The 22,269-nt window shown below is 37.4% G+C and overlaps 1 protein-coding gene across 1 annotated transcript in view; it reads left to right on the forward strand.

Annotated features, from left to right (window-relative positions):
• The first annotated feature begins 7,163 nt into the window (after positions 1-7,163).
• Positions 7,164-22,269, forward strand: part of zbtb20 (zinc finger and BTB domain containing 20) — a 141,641-nt gene continuing 126,535 nt past the window's right edge. Inside the window, exons 1-2 of the mRNA XM_062977130.1 lie at positions 7,164-11,140; positions 20,929-21,050. The gene's annotated coding sequence lies outside the window, so the exon portion shown is untranslated. The remainder of the gene's footprint in view (positions 11,141-20,928; positions 21,051-22,269) is intronic.

Consider the following 22,269-nt stretch of genomic DNA (forward strand, 5'->3'; position numbering starts at 1 on the left):
CAAATACCTTGATCCAAAGCTTCTATTAGATATGGAATCATTTACATGATATATCATAGCTCTCTCTCATCGGTCGATCGATCTATCTCAGAGAGATCCAAATTCTGGTCTGCAAATGATTTTCCAAGAAGACTTAATCATAAACCCCCCACAGAAAATTAAGTTTGTTATTCAGTTCCACTGTTAGTTTTCCTTAGCTCCACCAATAACTAGATATATATGTTGAAAAATTAGTTTTATTCCAAATACACATTTTCCCAGCTATTCAGTCTTGTTTAAATATTTTTCTGGGGAGTATAAAATTCATGCAGAAAAATCTCAAAAATGAAATGAAATGAAGAATCATAAAAATATCCTGGTACTTGTATTTACTTGTGCTTCAACATTGTGCTTCAGTAACTACAATTTAATTTTGCTCTTTTTAACATACATGAGGATTGCCTGCATCACCACCTCTATTATAACATCCAGTTTTTAATACTTTATAACATTGTCATATTTTAACAATTCATTGAATTTTTGCCTCAGGCTCGTTTCTTTCATTTAGAAAGTCTCAGAAAACATGGTTCAGAATTTGTAGAGTACAGGGAGATAGAAAAATTTTCTACCCCCCCCCCCCTTTTTTTTTCTTTTTTTTTGCTATTGAAATAAATACCCTGCACCTGTTCCTATGTAAAGCTCTGGAGCAGGAGAGAGTCAAACTCATGCTTTGGAGAGGTTAAATAATTCATTCACTTAGGGGCTGTTGATAGGGAGTATTTAAAAGTCAGTGTTTCTGAGCTAGTGATTTGATAACTAACAGCATGAATTAGCATTTGCTGGCTGGAAGCAGAAGTGGGGACTTTGTCTGCCTATAATATTCCCAACTCTGATAAGTTGGCTTTTCCGTTCTCATCTGTTTTTCTGTTAAGGACATAGCACATCTATATGTAGCATTGTCTGTTCACCTGAGGATAGAGAGTGTCATATATGAAAGGATGTGTAGGTAATTTGATCTCCATCTCTTTGATGGAAGAATAAGCCTAAGTAAATATTTTTCCTGTTTGTGGGAGAAAGTTCATTTGATGTAATATTAATGCCACTTAGTTCAGTTTCTATGCCTTTTTCACTCAGTGCATACTTCAGATAAAGAATGTTCTACCAAATATTGTGGTAGTGTCCACCAACCTAGGCCTGCTTTAAAAGAGTCTTGGAGACAAGTGTGATAGAAGTGTTTTGAAGATATGAGGTTGTTATGGTATGTCTGCTAGTTCAGAGAGGAAAAGGTTGTGAATTCTGAGGTAGAGGAGCCTACAAAAACATACTTTCCAATAACCAGTTAAAAAGTAATAAATTTGAATTCGTCTGAATTACAATGATTTTCTGATATAGGAATATTCCCATAAGGCATGTACTTGCAAATTTTGCAAACTAACTGAAGCAATAAAAGGTTAAAAAGTCTTTGTCAAATAAAAAGATTTTGGCTGAGATCCAGATAGCTACTTAAGGTTCAAAATTCAGTGGAATTTTCTCCTTTTTGGATAGTAGACCTCTGTGTCAAATTAGTTTTTTAAACTGCTCTGTTTTAGGAGATTTGCTATGATGCTTTGGGAGGTGCTTGTTGAGAAATCTGTATTTGTAATCTGGTTGATTGTTTTTTTTAAAAAAAAAAATAGAAGCCCATTTTCAATGTGACTTGAAAATAAGATGATGATGATGATGATGATGATGATAATTTCATAATAATAATAATAATAATAATAATAATAATAATAATAATAATAATAATAAAGTGGAAGGTCAGACTAAAAATCAAAAATCTTAGATCAGATGCAAGTAACCTGAAAAATATGAAAGAGAAGAAACTGAAGAATGACAAAATCAAGCAATACCTGATCAGAAAGTACTGGCTGAACACCAGAAAAATTGAAGAAGCTTTGGAAATAGTGAAAGAACAAATTACAGCAACAGCCAGAAAAATTGAAAGATATGAAACCAGAATCATTCAGTACAGACAAAATCAACTGTTTCAATCAGACCAAAGATGGTTCTACCAGAGTCTGAACCAAACAACAGACATAGTAACCACAAAGCCAGAGAAAACTGCAACAATGAAGTTCTGGAAAGAACTTTGGGAAAATGATAAGAACTACAACAAAGACGCTGGGTGGGTAAAGGAGTTTGAAGGAAAATTCTCACAGAACAAAATGGAACAAATGGAAATAACAACTGAAATGATCAGCAAACGAGTGCAAAAAGTCAAGAACTGGACATCGCCTGGTAGTGATCAACTTCACGGATTTTGGCTCAAATATCTGATTAGCTTTCATGGGAAAATGGCCCAACAATTCAATGAGATGCTGCAGAAAGGAAGTATCAGTGAATGGCTAACAACTGGAAGAACATACCTGATACAAAAAGTTCCAGCAAAAGGAGCAGCACCAGGAAACTACAGGCCAATATCGTGTCTGCCCACTATGTTTAAACTACTGAGTGGCATCATAACTGACAGAATTCAAGACTATCTTGAAGAAAAAAAAAACATCTTGCCAGATGAACAGAAAGGCAACAAACAGAAAAGCAGGAGCACCAAAGACCAGTTATTAATTGACAAAATGATTCTGGAGAACTGTAAAAGCTGAAAAGCTAATCTTCACATGGCGTGGATTGACTACAAAAAGGCCTTTGACTCACTCCCACACAGCTGGATCATCAAGTGCCTGGACGCCATCGGGATTTGCAAAACCGTTGGTACCTTTATTGAAAACATGATGGAGCACTGGAAAACTGAACTGTTTGTTGGAAATGAAAGCTATGGACTTGTCAACATCAGAAGAAGAATTTTCCAGGGAGACTCATTGTCCCCTCTGCTTTTCATTATTGCCATGATCCCTCTGTCAACAATCTTACAAAAAACAAATCTCAGCTATCAAACATCTAAAAAATCTCACAAAATTTCACATCTGATGTACATGGATGACCTGAAGCTGTATGGGAAAACTGAAACTGAAATCCAGTCTCTGACTAATATTGTCCGAATTTTTAGCACTGATATCAGCATGGAGTTTGGTTTAGACAAATGTTCGACACTGGCATTGAAGAAGGGAAAAATCATTGAAAATGAGCGCATAATATGCCTAATGGCCAAATGATAAAGTGTCACCAGCCAGAGGCCTATAAATATCTGGGCATATTACAGCTGGGCAACATCAAGCATGAACATATGAAAACTATGGTCAGCAAAGAATACACACAAAGGGTCAGAAAAATTCTCAAAAGCAAGCTCAATGGAGGCAACACCATCAAGGCCATAAACACCTGGGCCATACCTGTCATAAGATATACTGGTGGCATCATAAACTGGACACAGATGGAACTGGACAATTTGGACAGAAAAACAAGAAAACTCATGACCATTCATCATTCATTGCACCCCCGCAGTGATGTTGACCGGCTATATCTGCCTAGAAGATCAGGGGGCAGAGGACTCTTACAAGTAAAACAAGCAGTCAAAGAAGAAGAACATGCCCTGGCAGAATATGTAAAGCAAAGTGAAGAACCTGCTTTGATTGAATTCAAAAATCAAAAACTCCTCAAAGCACAGCAGACAAAAAACCAGTACAAGAAAGCCGCACTACAAACTAGAGCTGACAGCTGGCACAACAAAACGTTGCATGGAAAGTTCCTTGACAAAATTGAAGGAAAAGCTGATAAGGAGGAGACCTGGCTATGGCTCACCAATGGGACACTGAAGAAGGAGACAGAAGGCCTGATCCTTGCAGCCCTGGAGCAAGCCATCAGAACAAATGCAATTAAGGCCAAGATCGAAAAATGAGCTGATGACCCAAAATGCAGACTGTGCAAGGAAGCTGACGAAACCATTGATCATCTCCTCAGCTGCTGTAAGAAAATCGCACAGACAGACTACAAACAGAGGCACAACTATGTGGCCTGAATGATTCACTGGAACTTATGCCTTAAGTACCACCTCCCAGCAGTAAAAAACTGGTGGGATCACAAACCCGCAATCACAAACCCGCAAAGGTAATGGAAAATGAACATGCAAAGATACTGTGGGACTTCCGAATCCAAACTGACAAAGTTCTGGAACACAACACACCAGACATCACAGTTGTGGAAAAGAAAAAGGTTTGGATCATAGTTATCTCCATATCAGGTGATAGTCAAATTGATGAAAAACAACAGGAAAAACTTAGCCGCTATCAGGACCTCAAGATCAAACTTCAAAGACTCTGGCAGAAACCAGTACAGGTGGTCCCGGTAGTGATGAGCACACTGGGTGCCGTGCCAAAAGATCTCAGCCGGCATTTGGAAACAATAGACATTGACAAAATTACGATCTGCCAACTGCAAAAGGCCACCCTACTGGGATCTGCGCGCTCATCCGAAAATACATCACACAGTCCTAAACGCTTGGGAAGTGTTCAACTTGTGAAACGAAATCCAGCATATCTACCTTCTTTGCTGTGTCAGACTATGTCATTGTGTCAATAATAATAATATAAGAATAATAAACTTTATTTATATTCATGGCCCGAGGCAGGGCACAACACAGTCAAAAACACATCATCATAAAATATTATGTAAAATACATATATTAAAACATATTTCTATGAAATACATATATTAAAATACACAGAACAAAGATTAAAATACAGTAAACACAGGACATAAGTTTAAAATTTATAGTAAACATTGACTATGTAGGCCTTCTGGAAGAGATAGGTTTCCATTTGTCTTTTAAATTCTGATGGCTTATTTCGCTATTGGAGCTCTTCCAATGGGTCATTCCACAGTCTTGGGGCGGCCAATGAAGAAGTCCTCTGGGTGACGGTCGCCAGTCTGGTTCTGGCAGACTGGAGTAATCATCCCACTGAGAACCTAAGTGTATGAGGCTGATCATACTGGAGAAGGCAATCCTGTAGGTAACCTGAATCCAAACCATGTAGGATTTTTAAAGTCAAAACCAACACTTTGTACCTTGCCTGGAAACTTTAATATGGGTATTCATGTCACTCATAGATGTTCCTGTATCTAGTCTGGCTGCCGTATTTTGAACTAATTGGAGTTTCTGAACTTGGCACAGCGGTAGCCCAATGTAAAGCACACTGCAGAAGTCCAACCTTGAGGTTACCAGCATGTGCATTACCATCTTTGTGTCCTATGATTTTAAAAATGGCATAACTTTAGGTATCAGGGAATCCCCAATCCCACATAAACCTCCTCATAAGGCAAGTTCATCTGAGCAGATTTGTTTGTTCCATTCTGTTTGATTTCTATGCTAGGCCTGAATACTGAAACCAATTCATTGATGTAATTATCTAATTAATTATTGGTTAATTAATGTGTTGACTCTTGATCAAAAGTGCAGCACAGATTACACATTCTCCAAGCAAAGGGAGCCTGAACTATCTTAGTAGCCTCTAAGAAAATGGTTTGTTCTGTCACCACTCTTTTTAACATGTTTGCATGTCTTATGATGCTCTTGTGGTAAGAATTAATGTGCATGGAATCTGGCCCAAAGAATACAAGGGAATGAAAGAAGTAATAGAAAGTTACAAGGTTGACTCTTCATATTTAAATCATATATTTATTTAAGTAGATTGATTAATTAATAAATCATATAATTTTTCTTACTCTGTTCTACAGTAATCTCAGATTTTTCAATTAGATTAAGTTGAGGGTAGACAACTGGCTGAAATCAAGCCCATTGGTGTTACAGTTGGACATGGCATTGAAATTTCCCACCTCCAAACGCTAATCAGCCAATTATAACTTTTTGGGATATTATTCTGTGAAGACAGAGAGAAAAACAGTTACTTATATAATACATGAAGTACTGTGATAGTAATGCAAATTGTTATATGGTTGTTTTTTTTAAAAAGACACTGAACTTACATGTTTGTGTAAGAGTACCATATTTGGCCTTTAAAAAGCCGAAATTTCATTAAAAGGATTTTAGTTACATTTCAGTTTTCATTCAAAGTTCTAAAACTCTTACTTTGATTATTGCTATTTTTATCTTCTATTTTATTAATTAGGAATATATTGATCATCAATCCAACCCATAAGTCATTTGAAACTCAAATCCTGTTGGACTTAATTCACTGAAATCCAAGTAGGAGAGTTTAAAATTAGAGGTGTAGAATAGCCTGCATACACTAATAATTTAGCAACCTTAATGTATTTGTGTTATGTTTGCTTGTGAAGCGTGATAGGCTTTTACTTTGGTATAGCGTTGTGACCATGACCTCCATTAGGTCCAGCTTTGAGGGGCATAGGCTGATTCAGTAATCTGATAGCCTGAGTCATTCCTTTCCTTTCTTTCTCTCTCTCCCCCCTCCCCTCCCAAGACCTCTCATGAACAGACAAATACAACAGTTCCAACTAGGTCTGACACTGGGGCAGCAGTTCTTAAGAACACTTATTAGGAACTTGAGGTTAGTGAATAACCCCTTTCGAAATTGTGTTGAACCTCTGAGCATATATACACAAGATCAGCATTATAGATTCACTGAATCCTCTAGAAGACTTTCTCATGCCACATTGTATTGTAGAACAATAATTCTATTGCATCTAGCCATCAGATACCCATTTGTATTGTGGCACAAACAGGGTTGGCATTAACCCTGCTGATAGGATTGTAATAGGAGCTATTTGATAAATGAGTTCTATTACGAGCCCTTTTCTTCTTCACAAAAATAAATACATAAAGAGAACATTTCTAATGAGATCATCTTGGTAAGAATCTAAGTTATTCCTACCAGTTCCTATGAATTTCAGGCATTAAAACATGGACAGAAATACGATACAGATCTGAAGACCCAGATCCATCAGAGTTCAAGGCTGAAATCTTTTAAATTGTCCTGGTCAATATCTGCAACTGCGGCTACACAAGGGGATATGACCTTGCTTATTCCCCTAGCCCTCTGAGTGGTATTTGATAGTATTGATCACCAAATCCTCTGAAACTGATAGACTCTAGTGGGAGTCTGATAAACTGATAGGCAGAAGTTCCTCTTCAGTTTGATGGGTCAGGGTGAAACAACACCATAAAGCCCCTGCTGGTCTGTCCAATGAGACATGACCTTAAGATTCCATATTTCCCAGAATGTTTTTAATATATATATATATATATATATATATATATATATATATATATATACATACACACACACACAATATTTAGGCCAGATTGTCATTTTGGAGTGCAGTGAAATTGATACAGACCAGCTCTAAGGTTCTTTTCCATCAAATTCAGAACCAATAAGGACAGCCCTCCATATCCACAGATTCAAGCAACAGCCTGAAAATGTCCTTCCTCCACAAAAAAAACTCATGATGCTTCCACTCTATATAAGAGAGACACCATTTTACAGTCTTTGTATACCTTGGGTATCCACAGATTTTGATATCCACAGGAGGTCCTGTAGCCAAAAACCAGAAGATAATGTATTTGATTCCCCGTTCAAAGGCCTGAATATAGGCTCAGGCTAGATGAAGGCTCCAGTTCAGATCTAGACAAGTCAGAAGTAATTGTGCTCATCTCAAAACTGATAAGATGTCCACCTTGCTAGGCCTAGGTTGGAGTACACTCTCCCAGAAATACAAGATTTTGCAGCCAGACAGCGACCCTAGAACCCCATGCTATTTTGAGATTTCACGTTGCAGCAATGGGCAGAAATTTCTTTTATGCCTGCTTTTTTAAAAGAAAGAAATTGCTCTTGTGTTAATTTATACGATGTGATTATGTTTGCTAGGATTGTTAAATCTGATTTTTGGTATATTCTTATTTGGTATTGCGTTCATGGTTAGATTGTTTGATATTGTTTGATGTGTCTCATTTTGATGTAATTTGCTAATATGTTCTTTGTTGGCATTAAATGTTTGCCATATGTGTTGGAAACCGCCCTGGGTCCCCTCGGGGAGATAGGGCGGTCTACAAATAAATTATTATTATTATTATTATTATTATTATTATTATTATTATTATTATTATTATTATTTCTCTGTTAACCAGACAATTGGATATTTTAATTAAGGGTCATTTGAATTCTGATTTGTAGTTTGGGAAAATATGTATAACTTAATTACCTTGTCAGTTTCACAGTCTACCAGGTGTCTCAGACTGGAGTTTTGGTACATCAGTGATTCATATTGTATCCAAGAATATAGGAATCAATGAGGCATCATCAGATAATGTGACATATTCTAAGCAGCTTTGCTATTGTTGTCCTATCTATGGTGATTTTATTCAGATGTTTTTCTTAGTCCATTTAGAATTACTCCCATATCACCTATCACCAATGGAACCAAAGTTGTTTTCTTATCACAGTTTCCTAGTGATGATGATGATGATGATGATGGGATCCTTTGATGTCAGCTGTTTTTGAAGTTTATAATAATGTATTCTATTAAAGGGGGGGGGGGGGAGAGAGGGAGGGGGGATAGTCTGGAATACAAATTCACATAGTTAATGCTATGTCCCTAACGCTATTTAGAATATAGAGCATATATTACTCCTTTTTAAGGATAGCCTTACTTTAGGAAATCAAAGGTAAAACAGTAAAGGCATACATTTCAAACTGTTTTTTTGGTAGTAGCTCTTTATACCAGCGTCATATTGATGTCAGTGTGCTGAATAGATTTCTTGCCAACATAGCATTGGACAGTCAAATGTAATGCACTTTGTAATGGCAATATAAATGTTACATGTTTCCCTGTTTGAGGTACCAATTATGGCAGGTTTTCAGAAGTGTCATAAATATCTCACCTGCTTGCTACACAGCACTTCAGTGTGATGTCTATCACTAGGATTAATCCATTTGTACCTCAGATTGCATCCAAGGTCTGAATGAATAAATTATTCTGCACCTGGTTTTTTAGTGAGAATTTCCCTCCTTTCCTTAAAGACTTTCTGAACTACAACAAATTGCTTATTCATAATACCTAGCATTGCCATTCTGTCTGCAAGACGCATGATCCTCTAGCTGCCATTTATATAAACGTTTCCCCTGGATTGCCTGTTGTTATTTATGTATTTTTGTTTGCGTTGCTTAAATGTAGGGATAGTGGATAGTTTAAAATATCAACAAAATTAAATTGGTTGATTTTTTAACCATGTTGTAGTCTTACTGCTACTTACTGTGGTTTAATATTAAGTAACAGCAATTTGGAGCAGTAGCACAGTGTTGTGGTTTAAAGACCTCAAACATTGGACTGTGACTCTGGAGATCAAGGTTCAAATTTCCACTTGGCCATGGAAATCTATTGGATGATTTTGGGTGAGACACATACTCTCAAACACAGAGGCAGGCAAAGGCAAACCCCCTCTGAACAAACCAAAGAAAACCCTGTGATAGATTTTTCTTTAGTTCTCCATAAGTCGGGAATTGACTTTAATGCACACCAGTACCAGCGAGTTGCAAATCTTTATATGTAACAGGGAAGTGATGTGGTCCAATTCAGAAGGCTTATATAAGAACTCGTCTAGACATTAGCTTATTTTTACTGCACACGAAAATGTTCTGATGTACATCAAGTATTCAATTCCTATGAGGGTAATTAAATGTAAAAACAACTAATATGCATTTATAAAAAATGAAAATACATATCAAGTTGGTGAAATGAGTGGGATGTTGGGTAAGAGGGTCTTTTATCTTTTTCTTTTTCCATGGTCTGGACAAAAATTGAACCCACTTTCCCTGAGTCTGATACACTGCGTTTCCCCTGAATTTACTTAGTGACACCAACAGTACATGCTGGTCTTCCTACATTTCCTTTCATCAATAGAGACTAATGGTGATCATCATAACTTGAAGCATCTTCTGCTTCTGAATTTTCACTCTGATCAACTACTTTGGGAAGGGAGAACTTAACTAGATGGACCTGTGGTCTGATTCAGTTGGACCCTTGTGTTGTAGACCTGAAAAAAGCATCTCTTTTAGCTTTGCCAAAGTGCCTTGGATTTGTTTGTTTCCCCCTGCGAAAGATGACGGACCCATTATGCATCGGTGGCAGCTGTCTGCCTCACAGCTTGTTCAGATCCGACAATATTGAACCCTTCTTAAGAGAGGCATTTGAATGAAGTTGTTGGTCTCCAAAAGGGTACCTGCCTTGTAGCCCCCTTCCTCCGATCAGACTCATGGATTGAAGCGCCTTGCCTTTATCCATCCTTGCATCTCAATCTGTAGGTGGGAAGGGAGGCGGTGGGGGACCTACAGCTGTTTAGAAAACAGCTTATTGTCTGATTCGATTTGTACTTTTTGTTTTGTTTTGTGGCAAGTTTTTACATAGTTACCTTTTGAGGATTTCCAGTCTGGCTTATCAGAATCCACCAACAAGCCTCTGTGTGTGTGTGTCTTTCTTTTTTTTAATATTCTCGTTTCCCTTTTGGTTCAGCCGAGCCCACTGACAGATCATTCAAATTCAATTGTTTTATGTCTAAGCCGAGCAGCTAATTAAAGTAGGGATGATTAACCTGACTGGCAGTGTCGCTCTCTCTCTTTCTCTCTCTCTCTCTCCCTTGCTTTCTCTCTCACTCCCTCCTGTTCCAATCAGTCTTCCTCTCTCTTACACACACACATCTCTCTCTCTTTCTCACTCTGTCTTTTGCTCCACTGTTGTGTGTGTGTGTGTGTGTGTGTGTGTGTGTTTTCTCCTTCTTCTCTTCCCTCCTCTCTCCTAAACGTGGTCTGCTTGCTGATGGCAGAATGGCACTCGGAGATTTGTGCATTGTGTCTGGTTTCCTACGGGCAGGCTGACCCAGTGCCTCTGGGGACTTATCAATAGACCACTCAGAAGAGACAGAGACAGGAGAAAAGGAGGAGGAGGAGGAGGAGGAGGAGGGGGGAGGCAGAAAGAGAGAGAAAGAGAGAGAGAGAATCAATATCAAGAATAGAGGGAGCTCCGAAGCCATTTTTTGGGTTATTTTTTATTTTTACCCAAAACCAAAAGTGTACCAGGACTTGGGAAGAGGGTGACAAAGAAGGTTTTTTTTTTTTTTTGGTTTTTTTTTTGGTTTTGTTTTCCTCCACAAGGAGAAGGAGGAGGAGGTTCTAATAAATTTGGAAGGAGACAGTTCCCTGTCTTGGGGGAGAGGAGGAAAAAAGAAGTCCTGGCTGATTAGCATTCACACCAGGTATGAGATGTTCGCTACTACTACTACTCTCTGTCGCAACCCAGAGGGAAAGGCGCCTTTTCTTCTTCTTTCTTCTTCTTTTGGAAAGGAGATGGAGCGAGCGTGTATTTGGGTGTTTGTTGTGGCTTGGAGGGAGGGAGGGAGGGAAGGAGGGAGGGAAGAGCTCTGGGCAATTGGCGTGAGCATGCAAGAATGGAAGCAGGGCAGCAGAAAAGGGGGGAGAGGAAGAGTCTGGAGGAGGAGGAGGCGGCTCTCCTCGGCACCCCGAGGGGTTACCCAAGTTCATGGCTGAGCAGGTGGATTGAGGCGGGGAGTTACTTAACGCTTGACCGCCAGTTTTGAAAGAAGAAGGAGGAGGAGGAGGAGGAAGGAAGGAAGAGATGCTGCTTCCTCTGCCTCTGGGAGGAAGCCCCTCTCCCTTCTCCCTGCTTCCCTCCAGGCTCAGCGCGCACTCGCGCCTCCTCCTCCTCTTCCTCTCTCTGTCTTTCTCTTTCCCTCTCTCCCTCTCTCTTTCCCCTCTTTTCCTCACCAGACAGCGGGAGGGTTCCTGGCTCCTTGCCAGCCCCAAAGCCTCTAAGTGTTTTGCACTTGTTTCAGGGAGTCGCTGCCCGGGGATTTCTCTCCCCCCCCCCCCTTAAATATTCCCCTCCTCTCCCTTTTCCCCTCTCCAGTTTTTTTTTTTTCACTAGAGAACAAAGAGTTCTTTTACAAAGAGGAGAGTGCAAAGCTTAACGCCTGAGAGAGGTTTCTCTCTGTCCCCTTCTTTCTTGAACCCTCTTGCTTTTGAAAGGGACTGGGCAGCAACTCTCCCCCCCTTCCTCCAAGAAATTTTTGTTTCTTGGGAAATTTCTTTCCAAGTATATATTTTTCTGCTTATAATACGTATATCTTGCGTTTCCAAGTTTTACCTGATGGGGTCCGAACCCCCAGTGGTGGTGCAACGGGTTAAACCAGGCATGGGCAAACTTCAGCCCTCCCGGTGTTTAGACTCCAACTCCCACAAGTCCTAACAGCCGGTGGGAGTTGAAGTCCAAAGCACCTGGAGGGCTGAAGTTTGCCCATGCCTAGGTTAAACCCTTGTGTCAGCAGGAGTGCTGACTGAAAGATCAGGGGTTTGAATCCAGGGAGCAGGCTGAGCTCCCGTCTGTCAACTCTAGCTCCCCATTCAGGGACATGAGAAAAGCCTCTCACAGGATGGTAAAACATCAAGCATCCTGGGGTTCCCCTGGGCAACATCCTTGCAGACGGCCAATTCTCTCACACCAAAAGTGACTTGCAGTTTCTCAAGTCGCTCCTGACACAGGAAAAAAAAATCTGATGGGATTTGGTGACTATTAAAAAAAGTTCGGGTCTAGTGATGTTTCTCCCTTTCCCTCTCACTTCTCTCTAAATACAGTAGAAGAGACAAGGAGGGATTGCAAAGATAGACTGAAGAAGGAAAATGAGGGAGAAGACTTCCACTTTTCTGCCCTTTGCACCCTGGGCCCCCATTCATTACTACAGTCTTGTAGAATAAATCCTTCCAGGGACTCTGTATTCTGAGGCCTTGCGTTAATTGTACATGATTTGCTTGTCCATTCAAGAGGCGTGACGCTGTGTCTTGTGTGGTCGTGTTTTGTTTTTGTTTTGGTCTGTCTTCTTCCTGTACTCTACCCATACCTGTCGCTTGTGCAGTCTGTGAAGCCATAGATCACGTTCATAGTCTAGATTTCTTTTCATGTATCTGCATCTTAACAGATGCGTTACTCTGTACATCGGAGCCTCTAGGTAAATATAGCATTGTATTATGTATTATTGTTAATATTGTTAGATGACAAAGTGGATTGCTGAATAGTTTTTGAGTAAGATAAATGGAATTATGGTATCAGGCACCTGCAGTTCTTGTTGCTATTTAATAAATCAAGATTATGTAGACTTGAACAATTACAAACTCAGAGAAGAGGTGCTTTCATTTAAAGTCATTACCATTAACTATTTACTTTTTTGTAAAAAATTACCTATGTGTAAGTGCATTCCCCGTTACTTCTGTATTATATGAAGTTTCACATATATGCAAAATGTGTGGTCTTAGATTGGGGCTGATTATAATCGTGTTTTAGGGACATAAAGGGTGATAATCATAACTAGTATTATTTTGCTTGTTCATTCTCCCCTCTCCTGAAAGAGGTGATCCATTAAAGTCACATATGTACTGCATATGTTTATATAACACAGATCTTGGCACTGCCACATGCTTACTAGATGTTATTTCAGAAGGAATGTGCTGTGTTTACTCAGGAGGTACAAAGACAAGTTTGTCCTAGAGTTAACTGCTCTAATTCTGGAGTAACTTAATTGCAGCAACTGGAGTAAAACCTGCTTCATTATAGATCTTTACTCTCAAGAACTCCATGAAATGTTTAAATTAAATATATAAGACATAGAAGTATTGGGTGCATCCTATTCTTAGTTGAAAGAAAGTAGAATTTGATTTTTTTTTGCCAAATTTATAAAAAGAAGTGAACATGATTTACACATATCAGCCAAACATTTTTGCATTGTTATTTTGTTTCTTTTGTCTTAAAGATTCTAATATAATTAAACAAGTAATAACCCCCCCCCCCCTTTGATCATTGTCATTTCCATAGGGAAAAAATCAACAACTTGTCTGTACCTCCTGCATCTCTTTGCTTAAGATATCCTTTTCCTTTTTGTTTCTGCTCTGTGACATTGTATGTGTCCGTTTTGTGTCTGTAATCCCAGAGGTGGCAACAGGAGGGAGGGGAAGTCCGTGCCAAAACCTACACAAGTCCTTTCATTCTCAACTAAGAGGCATCTTCTACCACCTATCTTTCCATCCAGAAGTACGGTGAAAGATGATAGTTATTTTTCTGAGATTCTTCATGGACCTGAGCTAAGGCTAAAGCATTCAAGATAGAAAATAGAAAAATGGAGAGGAGGGGGAGAAAACAGGGAAAGAAAAGCTCTTTGAGCAGGAGCACACTGGCTCTTTCTTCCTCCAGGCAATCCGCTCCAGCTTCTGGCTACGTGTCCTGCACTATCAGATATCATATGACTCTTTCCTTGGACTCCTGTTAGCAGAATCGGCCTGTTAGAACTCTGTTTGTTTTCTTTGCTTTTCATTTCCTTCTCCTCTGTTCCCATGTCTCTTTCTCTGATCTTTTTTCTTCTTCTGCTTTTTGTTCATACGCTGCATATAAGGACAATGCATTAATTAATTACATAGCCTTTTAAAAGTTAGGTCCCCAATAACATTTCATGTAAGATACTTTTATTCTCCCTCACCACCACTGCTGTTTGTTTTGCATGTATGTACACATATGTGTTACCTTTTGATATTAGTTAATTTACCTCTCATAGTAATGAGATAGATAGCAATTACTTTTCTGAATCCAAGTAGGAATCCTAGATATTTTGTCATGGTTAATTTAAATTTGTATTAGCATTTCCACTATGTAAACTTTATTATATGAACATATTTTGAAGAGATCAATTTGTCAGTTTTCTGTCCTATATGTTGTAATGTATACAGTCACATGAATTATGCTAGAAGTTCAGGTGTATCTATCAGGGAGATGTTGCTGAACTCACCAAGAGAGAAATTTGTGATCCAAATTAAACTTGTAATAGTAAATGTCAATTGAAACCTTTAACAATATATTAATATCTGCTTAGGGAAGAGAGATGACAGTCATTAATACTCTCAATGGCAATTATTAATAGCATTGCATTATTGATCATTACCACAGTAATGAATAAAAGCAACCTTTTCCTATTCTTTTTTGCCATGCCAGCAAAAGTTGTATAACCGCTTTCCCAAAAGTTAGATGGACCAGTGTGAGTTTTGATGATGGAATTGCTGAATTAGCTCACCTGACTTAGATAGGTGGTCTCTGGGACCCATAGCACTCGAAAACTAGCAGTTCAGAATTCTCTCTTTGAAAACACTTTTGTTTTGTTATTTATTATATTTATTTATTTTAATTCATTCAAATATACATACATTTGCGAGTGTTTGCTGCATACAGTGCAATACCTTTCATCCGTTAGTCTTTCATAGTCATTATTGAAAATATATTATCTGAGAAATGATTATTAAAGAAAACACTTTTGTTTTTATTTGTGATACCATGTGTCTATTTACATGTGACTCAGCAAAACTGGTTTATCATTCAAATATATTTTTTGACTAAAAGTGACCGGGGCTGGAGTGTAAGTTGCATACTGTGTAACAGAAACCATCCCATATCTTAGCCTTTGATATGTGGTACTACTTACCTGTTCCAGGTTGGTCTCGAAACTTCAATTAAATTCCTTCAAGCCTTACCACATTTCTTTAAAAACCCACATTATTTATCTTTGTTGATTTGATTACTGTAGTTCTCATTTTGTGAGCCTTTTAAAATATTCTGCACCAAGGTCTGATGTATGGAATGTTTCTGTTGTGTAGTATTTTGATTCAAAGATTTTTTTCTGTCTATACAAAGTTTTTGGGCCTGACAATTTTCACCTTGTTTTGGCAAATAATTATTGAAGTGTTTCTGAATTTGACTAGGATAGATAATGGGAATAGTCTAACTAACATGAACAAAACTTATAATATTATATGCCACTGCACCTGAAAGACCCCTATTTCAAATCTCACTTTAGCTTCAAATTCTTTGAATAAACTTACACAACACACTTCCCAGCCTCAGCCTTGGAGCTGTTAAATAGCACTGGCTTACCTTGTAGTGCTGTTGCGAGGACAATATAAATAAAGCACCTTATGCTTAAAATGTGATACATAAATACTGAATATATATATATTGCTTATTGTGTCTAATTGAGTCATTTTATTATGATAGTTTTGCTATTATAATAATACTTATGTCTGTTATAATGAAGTAATATATTATTTCTAAAAATCCCATAGTTCTCACAGTTTTAGAAAAATGTTTCCCACATTGCCCCCCTCTTCATATGCACATGACTGGAAAAGCTCTCTAACTGCTGAAAACACTTTAAAGGCTTTTTGCACTCTAGCTTCATTTTAAATATTTCACATCTGCATGTAAGAACTGAGAAACTATTTTTAATCTGTTTCAGAAAAATGGTTTGGCAATGAGTTTGGCAACAAACATTTAAATACCTAATATGCATAATACATTGTATTGTCCATTTGTTTTCATATATCAACGTTCTTAATAATTGTTTCTGTTCAATGTATGTATATACATGTGTGTGTATTTGTGAGGCTTTACTGCCAGGCAGAAAATCGCAGTCAGGTGGTTTCCTAGACTCTTAGAAGTTTGGCCATGACACCTGTTCGAAAGTGATAGTTTACTCATCTGATGCTAACACTCTGAGAGAATTTAGGATGGTACATTCAGATTTGTAACATTTTCCCATTCCCGCAGACAAATATCAATCTTGTTGATTTGCCAGTTAATATAAGGATGAGCGAAAAGAGCAAAGCTGTTTTATCATATAAGAGAAAAATCTGTTCTATCTTAATAGCTTTTGACCAGCTTACTTTTTCCTCAACAAACCATGTTCTGATAATAGTCACTTTTTAACAGTGCTATATAGGAAGGACATTCTAAGACAGTACATTGAACGCTATGTGATGTGGATCAAGTGATCTAAAGTTTTCTTGCTTTCGGATACATTATGCAAGTTTAGGAAGGTTGTACTAGAAGGGCTTGCAGTTGGTGGGTCAAAGAGTCCAGAAGTAACTTAATATTTCAAAGGGCTGTATACAGTTGTTTATATGTAATTTTTGCAAGGTTTGTGTCAGGCGATGCTTGTTCCCATTTTTTTCTTTTGACAAATACGCATAGCAGAGCCTTATCGTTATTTAGATAGACATTTGACAAGAATGAAATCAGCTTGTACGATAGCTCGTATAACGTGTACAATCGGTGCGAAACAGTATTGTTTAAAAGGCCCTAACACAGGTATGGGCAAACTTTGGCCCTCTGGGTGTTTTGGACTTCAACTCCCACAATTTCTAACAGCCAGTAGGCTATTAGGAATTGTGGGAGCTGAAGTCCAACACACCTGGAGCACCAAAGTTTGCCCATTCCTGCCCTAACAGAATAAGTACTGAGAAGAGAAGCAGGTTTTCCTATAGCATAGACTGCCCTGTGTTTTTAGATTTCAGAGACTTAAATTTCTTGGTGATAGGGAATCTCTGCGCATGGAATATCCTTTCATTTCGACATAACTCACTTCTTGCACTCAAAACTATTCACAGCAAGCTTTGAAGTTTTTGATGAGTTTTGCCACACTTGTCTGCCTGTTGTTGTTATATAATAGAAATCCTTCCTAAGATTTACGACTTTTTTTACTGATTAAGCCTGCTAACTAACCTATGTTTACTTACCTGGAGTAAGTTTCATAGAACTCAATGAAGCTTCCATTTTCATAGCATTGCTGTGTTAAAATGGCAATGGTCATAAATACATTTCAGGGAACACTGGTTAAGTTAAATTTTCTAATATGAATTCCTTTCTTCAGTCCATAGTTAAATAATACAAATTAAAGTCAAATAAGAGTAGATGAGCTTTTATATTTAATGGCAATCATCTATATTTTTCTTTTCTTTTTAATCTTGGCATTAAAGTAAAATGGTATTTGCTTTGTAATATTTTATATATCTTTATCTTTTTAGACAGAGTATCTTCTTCCCTTTAATAGTTGTATGTCTTGACATTCCATGTCTTTGATTCTTTTAGGGCTTCACAAACTTTAGGACCAGTAAAAATTCACATCTAAGTCTTACAGTTTTATCTTGTCCCTGAGTTGCATATCACTCAGGTGGTTTTTTCCTTACCTTTTCTCTTTGCCGGTGAGGATCTAAATTTGGATAACACAGTGGAAATACATTGCATAAGAGAATTTGCTTGCTGTTCTCAATGAAATCAGAGCTGTGAGCTGAATTGGGTCCTTCCATTAAGAATTCTCTTGGCATTCCTCAAAGACTTGTTTTATGCTCAGGCGGCCTTTTAAAGTTCTGACCGTATTAAGAGTAGAAAAAGGAGCTAGTCTGTTAACGCAGTCTTTTCATTACTCTAGATAATAAAATTTTTCTGTGACCCATTAATCACTACTGTGTATCCCAGAAAGCCTCCAGATCTAGCGTGAGAAACAATTTCTGTTTCTCTCCTACAGAAATAAGTTCTGTAATTATTTTTCTGGCCAGAGAATCAGGAAATACCAAAGAAAATTATGTCTGTTTAGAAAGTTGCCAAAGCCTTTGCCTGTGAGGAGATCAGCTGTTAGTTTCTTTTTAAAAAGAAAATCTTCTGATTTTTGAGTCGTAAACATTGCTGAGTTCATACAAAAACCCTGAGAATCACATAAAACTGGAGGTGACGAATTAGGACAGGTCTGTTGCAGTTGATGCTACTGCTTATGTGGATATCTATCAAATTGCTTTCCACTTGCTAGGATTAACATTATGATATCCAGGAATGTGTGCCGTTAAAAAATTCATTGTGCCTCTATCCTGCTTTTTAGAACAGACGACACGAAAGCTACATGTTTAAAGTAGCTAAACCTGTGCTTTGGGTGGACAAGGATGGAAGGAAAGCTGTGTTTAACCGTTTTCCCAACCAGAGATTATTTTTCTTCACAGTATCCTCTCTTCAGTGCCCCATGGAAACTTGTCCTGGGAACATTTAGACTTCCAAATGCTTTTAAGCTCTTGGAAAAACACTGAAATTTTGATACATGTAATAGTTTGCCCCTGACATAGGACTTCAAGTGGAAGGATCAAAGCCACTATTAATTCTGAAAATGTTCAATGTCCAGTGTCACTAGACCATTATCAAAGCCTAAAAGTTTTGTGAGATTCAGAATACACTACTTCTTGAAAAAACATGTGTCTTTTAAGGTGTATAGTATAAACTTTATACCTATTGCTCAAGAGATCATAGTGGTGGTAAAAATCCCATAAGATTGTTCCTTAACTCTGCAACTACTATGCATGTGCTATCTCTTTAGTACTTGCCTGAGATCTATAAGGAGTTATTCTGACTTGAAACCATTTCTCACACTACCTGATAGCAAAATTGATTTTTCTACTGTAAGTGCACCCTTGCTGGAAAGCAGCAGTCAATTCTAGCTCCTTTAAAATGTAGCTAGAGTATATATGGTGACATATTTACATACATAAAATTATTTGTATTTACATATATTTTTTCAGGCCACTTCAAAGATGTTTTTAAAACAATGTGTCAGATTCTGAAGTGTTATTTCAGTAAGGTGAATCGTAATTATATTTATTTTATATAGTAAATGTATAGCTTTAAAACTCAAAATCTTTTTAAAAACAATATAAATGCAATTTTAAAACATACATGGATGATGACATGTTAGCTTCTGAGCTCTCATTCTGCAGGAAGTGGCATCCCTCCTTTTTACCCAGACCTTTGAATGTTAACTGTTGCAGTAGGTCTTTTAATTGGGGATGTTGTCCTTCTATTTGTACTGTTATCATTACTAATATTTCGTAACAGCTTTTTAAAAACTGTTTTATGTTAATGTTTCTAATATTATCATTTTAAACTTTTAAAAACTTTTATACTATTTTTTGCTTTGATTATATTTTGTTTTAACTCAAATTGTTAGCCATGTTGGGGCCCATATTGGGAGAAAGAGCATTTAGGTTTATAAATAAATAAATACCATTGTCTTTTATGTCAGTACATCCTTGTTGACAATTGGGTCGAATACAGAACTTTTCCTACCTATATTTGGATATTTCTTAAAATACTGTTGTTTTCTATTTGGCTATATTTCAGTGATATGTATGGGTAATTTAGGGAAAGACAAATACAGGCAATCCCTGAGTTGCCAACATCTGACTTACATTCGACTCCTAGTTACAAATAGGGGTGAGACAACAGAAAGTGAAAGGAAATCTACCCCTAGGAAGGGAAATTCATTTCTGTAAGAGTTAGCATGGGAAAAGGTGTCTCCTCTGAAGGTTTATCACCAATCCTTGTTTCCATGACAACCCAAAATTATCAAGATCCAATTGTCACAGGGACAGAACGTGAGATGAAATCTTTTGAACAGGGGCACAGTCATCAAGGCAAACATTTCAGGGGAGTTAACCATTCACAATGCTATCCAAAGCTAAAAAGAAAATGGCGAGTTACACGTAAAAAAAAATGCCTATTTCAATTTACAGACAAATTCAACTTAAGAACAAACCTACAGAACCTATCTTGTTCATAACATGGGGACTGCCTGTATACAATTTACTGGGGGGAAATGTGTTTATGTCCTCAAGGGCTTCAGCAATTAAATACGAAATTCCTTCATACAGATATTATCTACGAATCAAACAATGTTTTGGTTTTAAAAAACATAAAACTGGTAGGAAATAATTGGCCCTACACATGATTTGGACTTTTAATTCCCAGAACTCTCAGCCAGCATAGGTAATGGTAAGGATTATTATTAACTCTACTCCCAAATAATTGAAGTTCCAGAGGTTCCCCTGCATTTAAAATAATAATGCAAAATTTTTAGATTTTATGATTTATAATGTCCACGGAGATATAGTTTATCATTTTGGTGTCTAGTGTTATCAGCATGCTGAAAACATCCAATTCTGTTTTTTCCTTCCATTAAAACCAAAAGCAGTGGGCGAGCAAACGGGGGACAAGATGGCAAGCGGGGGGCAGATGAGAGGATGTGTACCAGGAGAGAGGGCACTGCATGCCATAGGCTCATCACTACTGATATAGTTGGCTACCTAAACAGTTGATTGAATGAATTGTTTTTTTAAACAGGCAAATATCTTCATACAACTTTATTGAAAGTCCATGTTGACCAAGTCTGCATAAGAGCCAGGAAGCAAATCCCACATCCTGAGCAACTGCTATAGTCGGAAAGCCACACTGCTTCATCAAATGTAAGTTAGTTTTAGTATGTCCATTATTTTATTTTAAGGCATATTAAATTCCTTTTTGGTATATATTTAGCCAAAATAAAATCACTGTAACACATAAAAGACATTGACCTTTAGTGTGGTTTAAAACTGTTAATTTTGCAATAGATGAAGCAACTCTTCACATATGGTACACATTAAGGAGACCAACATGTTTAACAACCTGAGACCCCCTGTTCACATGATAAAATTTCTATAAAGAGAAACACAACTAATTTCTTACACATATACCTGGAATATTTGTGTTGTGTGGGGAAGCCACATTTGGCTTCATAGAGGAAATATGAATGCAGGACACAATAAGCAGTACATACATGGGCAGTCATCATAAGGGCCATTCTTAAATCAGCTAGTGTATAACTGATAGATTTTCCACCTGTCTTGACAGAGATTAGTACTCTTGTTCTGAGCAGCCAAGGCCAAACACAAATACTGAGACTAGTTTTCAAATAAGACAAGTCATAATTTTCAGTTCTACCTACATTTGCAGAATACTAGCTGTATTTAATCTGCATGTTTCTGTGTGAACATTGGGAGAATCTGAGTACTGTACTAACTTGTTTAACTTTGTGATCAGCAATGTAAAGTGGGAAGAATGCAACTCTTTGCTGTCCCCAGAAGAACTGCCTTTTTAGAAAGAAATGGTGTAAAACCTTTTAAAATATATTTGAAATATCTCATATGTTATTCCTCCTTCCAATGCTAAAGTGTTCATCTACCTTTTCTGTAAAAAAAATAAAAATGCTTTTATTCTCATGACAGTCATTGCATCCTGACATATAAGTATACAGTTGTAGAATTATTTTTCAGCAACAGTGTAGAAAATCAGAGTATGTGCTACATTGCACACATTTTTTCATACTGCTAATGAGAAAGAAACATTCCTTCCATTGTGCCCCACAAAATCTGGAGAATCTTCATAGACTCACAGATGTCACTACATTTCTACTTAGTCTTTTTCATTATCAAAATTAATGCCTGATTAAAATCTAACTTCCTGTAAATTGAGTCCATTCAATCTAGTCTGACCTCAAGAGCAATACAGAACATTTTTCCTTCTTCTGTGTAGTAGGTCTTCAAGTATTTGTAGAGCACATGCCGTCATTTCACAGTTTTCTCCTTCATTTTCAACACAGTTCCTTCAGTCTTTCTTCATGATATCTTCCAGTTATTATCTTAATTG

Source organism: Anolis carolinensis, chromosome 3, assembly GCF_035594765.1.
Source record: "Anolis carolinensis isolate JA03-04 chromosome 3, rAnoCar3.1.pri, whole genome shotgun sequence".
Lineage (NCBI taxonomy): Eukaryota > Metazoa > Chordata > Lepidosauria > Squamata > Dactyloidae > Anolis > Anolis carolinensis.